This window comes from Drosophila suzukii, unplaced genomic scaffold (genome assembly GCF_043229965.1).
Source record: "Drosophila suzukii unplaced genomic scaffold, CBGP_Dsuzu_IsoJpt1.0 scf_7, whole genome shotgun sequence".
NCBI lineage: Eukaryota > Metazoa > Arthropoda > Insecta > Diptera > Drosophilidae > Drosophila > Drosophila suzukii.
This window is the reverse complement of record NW_027255939.1, coordinates 1,977,468-1,984,108: the sequence shown is the minus strand read 5'-3', so window position 1 is coordinate 1,984,108 and position 6,641 is coordinate 1,977,468.

Below are 6,641 nucleotides of genomic sequence, written 5' to 3'. Positions count from 1 at the left end.
AGTAGCAACATTAACAAGAGTCGAAAGGTTTGTCTTCTTCATTTTATTCTTCAATATCTTTTTCCTTCCTTTCTTTTCCGTTTTTTTCAATCCCATACCAAATTTTTTCATGGCTTTCATTATATTTGTAACAAAGTATGCTGCTGCTCTTTCACCAAGACTGCTTTCTGGTGCCTTGACACGCGACCAGGCTTTGTCAATTAATATGGAGTCTGCCCTATGTCGTTCACTCAATGCCTTGTTTTGAGAATATGCGATATCGTGCTCTTTGCAAGCTTCATCCAATGGGTTTATTCCTTGATTACCACGTTCCAACCGTTTCTGTAACTTTGTACCCGGTCCACAAATATTATATCCCGGAATATGGGCTTCAAACGGTAATGTATTAATTAGCTTATCGACAAGACCACCACCGTGTTTACAATGAAAAATACGACTGATGCGATTATAAAAACGTTTCCCCATTTTATTGATGTTTAATCATCAAAAATTTCTCATTGAATGAGGTACATTAGGTCAAAAGATGCGTTTAATAAGTCAAAAACAAAAAATTTTAGTTAGAAATATTAACGATGAAAACGAAAAAAATCTACCGCCACGACATAGTGCTCTCTTACCGAACACAATAAGGGCTCTAATTGTTGGGCCTTCGAATTGTGGTAAAACTAATATTATGTTAAGTCTAATAGAGAGTCCTAATGGATTAAAATTCGAAAAGTTTTATATATTTTCAAAAAGTTTATATCAACCTAAATATGAGTACTTGGAGAAATTAATCCAACCGATTAAAGGAATGGGATATCATAAATTCTCCCATAATGAAGGTGTACTAGACCCCAGTGAAGCTAAAAACAATTCCATTATGATATTCGATGACGTAGCTTGTAAAAAAGAAGATAACATAAGATCTTATTTTTGTATGGGTCGACACAAAAATATCGACTCTTTTTATTTATGTCAAACGTATAGTCATGTACCTAAACATCTGATTCGTGACAATGCCAACTTTATTATAATGTTTAAGCAAGATGATTTAAATATGCGGCATATATATCGGGACCATATTACACTGATATGAATTATGAAACATTTGTGAAAATTTGTCAAAAATGTTGGGAGGACAAGCACGGATTCCTATTAATTAGCAAGGATAACGAAATGGATAACGGAAGATACAGAAAAGAATTTGATCAATTTATTATGATTTAAGGAGTAATTTCAATATAAAGCTTGGTTAGATACTTACAATCCCACAATTTATCAAGAGATTTCAATATGTCTAGATCACTTGCATTATCCTTAAATGGAAATAGTTCCATTATAAATACAAACTTTTTTCCACCTATCGAATTGAATGGTCGATATGAGTGCGCTCTTATCGACTTTAATATGTATAATTTGATTCCAAATATTGATGAAAAAAATAACCTCTTCCACATCGGTGACAACGTTATTAAAATTCCAACTGGATCATATGAATTGAATGATATCACCGATTTCATTTACAATAAACTAAAAGACTATAACCTTGAAAATACATTTAAAATTCAAAGTAATAATAATACACTTCAAGTTGAAATAACTACCATGCGAGAGTCAGTTTACTTTAATAAGGAAAGATCGGTTGGACAACTGTTTGGTTTCCATCAAAAAGTACTAGAGCCACATCCTACAAAAACCTATCGATCAGATCAGACCGTGAACATATTAAAAATTAATACAATTCGTTTGGAATGTAATATAATCAGCGGTTCATATGTAGATAATACACCGAATCATACATTACATGAGTTTGGCATTAATGTTCCGCCTGGGTATAAAATGACAGTGACACCACATAACCTAATTTATTTACCAATCAACTGTGACGAAATAAGCACACTATCTATACGCATAGTTGATTAAAACGGTGATTTGGTGAATTTACGTGGTGAAAACGTTTCGATTCGCATGCACATTCGGTTAATAGAATGATTATTTATAATAAAAGACGTAGCTTAAGTCCTCAGCCAAGCATTACTAATTGTAAAGCTATAGAAAGAGGATCAACAGTAAAAAGAAGCTCACTTACTTTGAAAAATATACTATTTTTAAAGTCGTTAGGCTTGAAGCTTCGAGTATAATATAAAAGGTGAAAAGGAAAACAATGAACGAAATTTTAAATGTTCGATAAAAGGTTTACTCAGATGAGAGTATTTCGAAGAATGAGTTTCATACTTATTCATCGTATAATCAAACATTTAAGCCAAACGATGAAATTCGAATTACTATTCAAAATCAAGACTTGTACGTGCTTCCTCACGAAAGTTACCTTAATTTTCAAGGAATTATTGGAAAAGATTCACCGAATGGACCTACAACTGACAATGTTACCACTTTTTTTAAAAATAATTGTATGGCTTACTTTTTGGATGAAATTAAGTACGAAATAAATGGATGTGAGATTGATAAAACACGATTTGTCGATATGACTACAACCCTAAAAAATTATATATCTCTGGATAATCTTCAAAGTCAAAATCTATTAAATTCCGGATGGAGCAGTGGGGACGAAATATCTACGGGACCCCACTTTAACTTTTCTGTACCATTAAAAAATTTATTGGGACTTGCTGAGGATTATAAAAAAGTTTTGTTAAATTGTAAGCATGAACTAGTGTGGATGCTAACTAAGAATCTTGGTGATGTGTTTGAACAAACCAGAAATGAACAAACTTTTAAGTTGGAAATGACGAATATAACCTGGAAAATTCCCCATGTAACTCCGAGCAATTTTGCAAAAATTAAGATGTACGATATTATTAAAAGTGGTGTAAACCTACCAATCGCATTCCGGAGTTGGGATTCATATGTTAACCCCAAATTTGGGTATGGGGTCAACACAGCTGAAATGTGAAAATGTCGGCTAACGGCTCCACTAAATGGAGAACTTATCACAAATAACTTATCAAACTTGAAAGTTCACTTGAATTCTGAGTCATATACATATGATAATCTGAATGTTGATTTTAGTAAGAATCAGTATGCTCACCTATATGAAATGTATACAAGATTTCAATCTAGTTACTATAATCGTGAGTCACAACCATTTTTGACCCCAAATGAATTTAAATTGAAGGCCCCTATTATTGTGGTTGATCTTTCATATCAAAACGAATCAGTGAAAACTGGTCCTATTGATGTGAGAATTTCAATAAAACTGAAGACACCAAGTCATGAAAATACCCAAGCTTACTGTCTCCTCATACATGACCGTTTAGTTGAATGTAACCCATGAAACGGACAAGTACAACGAGTCGTTTAGCATTAGAAAAATGTTGAAAGATACTGATTCGATTGATGTTCAAGGTTTCTTTGATAATAATAATAATTTTGTTTTAAAGGAAATTGGAATTGTATTCGAAAAAGATCCAAACTTGAATAATAGTATTTTAATAGAACCACCATATGATTTTACTTTGCTAAATACAAAATCTCGAAAGACTGCAATTTGGTTAACCAATACACATCACAAAATTTTTTGGAACGATGGAGAGAACAGTTTTCCACAAACTCGAAAGTATCTAAGAACAACTACAAGCGGAAAACAAATTATTTGTAAAGGTGTGGAAAAGAAACGATTTCTACAGAAGTTTTTTGGGAGTCGTCAGCTCATTAATATCGAGGAAATGGGCTGTCCGTCAATAAACAGGTTTAAAGGAAACCGGTTTCCCTATTGTGAAACACACCTTAAGGGCGGGGTTTGTGCTCTAGACAATGCATACATTATTTTGACATTTTTTAAAAGTAGCTCCAAAACAATAAAATAATTGTTATACATCATTTTAGAGTTGAGACTAGACGTGTAAAGACCTACAAGAAAATAAAATTAACAAAATAAAATTTCATGAGGAAATTGACCAATTTATTGAACAATTTAAAGGAGATATAATTGGTCAGCATTTTCAATACCTTCTAAACACAAACACTATGTTCATGAATCGAGGTGGACATGATCTCAAAACTACGAATTATGATGAACACTTAACATTTTGTAATCCAGAAATGACGTCGGAAACGTGCGCCTGCTTCTTCTATAAAAATCGCCGGAATCAAAGCAGAAAATTAATTTCTATATATAACAAAAATGTTTGCAATACCAAAATAAATGTATTATTATGCTACAAAATAAACTTCTGACTTTTTATTTCGAGTTAAAATTACAGGTACGGAGAATGGAAAATATTTCCTTGACTGAGATGTGTCGGCTACTTGCGAGTTGTTGCGCGGTCGTGATTTCAACCCCTATTATGGGAACGTCGTATGAGGTCGTATGAGGTCGTTGGCGTGAGGCCCATGATCTTGTTAATGAGCGTGCGCCTTCTGGGTTGTGCATGTGTCCCTTTTATTGCGGTCAGGTAATTGACAGGTGCGCATGTTCGGGTAGCTCTTGCTTGAATCCCTTTTATGACATGTTTATTACCCATTTGTGGAAAGGAGAGAATCTTAGACAATTTACCAGTTAAATGTTCTGGGGCGGAAACAAAAATGTGTATTTGAAAATATTCCACATCTGAGTAAAATTAACTTGTGAGATTTATTTTATTGGGGTTCTTTTGAATTCTAAATTAGTTTTACAATCATAGGAAACATTATTCCCCAACATGATCGGACATGTTCCTCTAAGATAACCATCTTTGAATACTTTGGGTGTGCGACCTTTCACACGTGCACAGCAACACCTGTGATAATGAGGCAAAAGGGTACGTGATCACACATTTCCCCAACATGATCGGATATGTTCCTCTAAGATAACAACCTTTGGATACTATGGTTGTGTGACCTTTCTCACGTACACGTTTTTCACCTGACTATTAATTGCACATAATGAGGGGAAGGATACATGATCAATATTGTCACATGGGGATGTGGGGGCGATGGGGGCAATTAAGTATACTCTTTATGGACATGATCGTGACATTTTTATGACTTCAAAGCCCATTAAAATCAGTTAATTTATTGGATTATGCTAATTGTCCCAGAACCCGCATACGTTAATGAGGGGGGAGGGGCGGCCGGGGGCCATTAATATGCTAATTGTCCCAGAAGCCATCTTTCCCTACTACTTATTTAAAGTGCCATTGCTTAAGGGTCTTAAAGGACCAGATGTTTGATTAACAGGAAGGGAGAAAACTGAATGAAGCGTTAGTCCCCCAATCCCAAAAGCTGCTTTCCAGTAGGAGCACTGTTCTGGCCCACTGTCCGGCGAATCTGGACTGGCCTCGCTATCCAGCTGCACCAGCTGCACCGCTCTACCGCTCTCCCGCTCTCCCGCTCTCTCGCGCTCCCGCTCTCCTGCGCTGTTCCTAGCTCCCTCCATGAAGTCTCCGCTGCGCTTTGGAGCGCAGAGCGGAGCTTAGACTAAGTCAGTTCGATTTCTGAAGTTCAATTGAATAAACCGCGGTCGTACCCCCGCCTACTTTTACCCAGTTAACTTTTGTGCACATTTATTTTCGATTAAGGGGCAAACGCGTTCGAGTGGTTTCTCCCCTACAGCTTCCGCAGCACCAGTAGCAAGCGCACCAGCAGCAAGCCACCGAAGCCCAGCGAAGCAGCCCGCCGACGCCGCCAGTTTTCCCGCCGTCGCCTCCCACGCCATTCCACCAGCGCCACCACGGTACCCCGCTACCCCCCGGCGTACATTTTGATCCATTCGAGCCGATAAGATAAGTAAAGCTTTTCGTCTTATTAATTGCCGGTCTGCAGTCAGCCACTCGAAAATATAATTCGTTTGACTTTCTGTACGATTTGTCCAAAATCCTAGTCCGATTAAATCCGACAACGGCAATTAAAAATTACTTCGCCATTTTTTTCTTCGATTTTCCTTTTGCTACGTGCGGCCATATTGCCAATTTTTTCCGACTCCTTTTTTAATTGCATTTGGCCGCTCATCCATACTTACATACACATATACAAAATCGAGAAAAAATTCCAAGCTTAGAAAAAATATTGTGCAAATATAAGCCAAGCATACAGTGAGAATTATTAAATTTCTAGTGTTCTGCCAATTCAGGCCCCCAAAACTTTTCAAGATTTTTCTCTCTGTATATCCGCAGCCCCTAAAATACTTGCACGTATTTTTTCGTTTTTCCAAATACAGTCCACACACAATAAATCGAAAACTTCCACAACAACACATACCCCGCCGGCAATAATTATTTAATAAATTTAAAACCGGCGAAAATTACATACACGAAAATTACATACATGCAAATATCTACATACATACAAATGTCTACATCTAGACAAATATCTACATCAATACAAATATCTACATATATACAAATATCTACATATATACACATATCTAAATACAGTCACATATAATTTTTAACTCCACCATCCCGTTCCGACTAATTAAAGTTTCGGCCATCCGGTAAAAAATAATAAAATAAAATTACACCAACCGACGTGAAAATTTTTTTGGTCATTGTGTTTTATTTACCATCAAACTTTTTAGTATTTTTTTTGGTATTTGGTATTTACTCCGTAAAATTTATTTTATTTAGACGGGAAAAATTCCAGCACTCCACTGCATGCATAGCATCCTCCGTCCACCATTTTTTTGGTATATTTGTAGTATTTTTCCCTCGAAATATTAA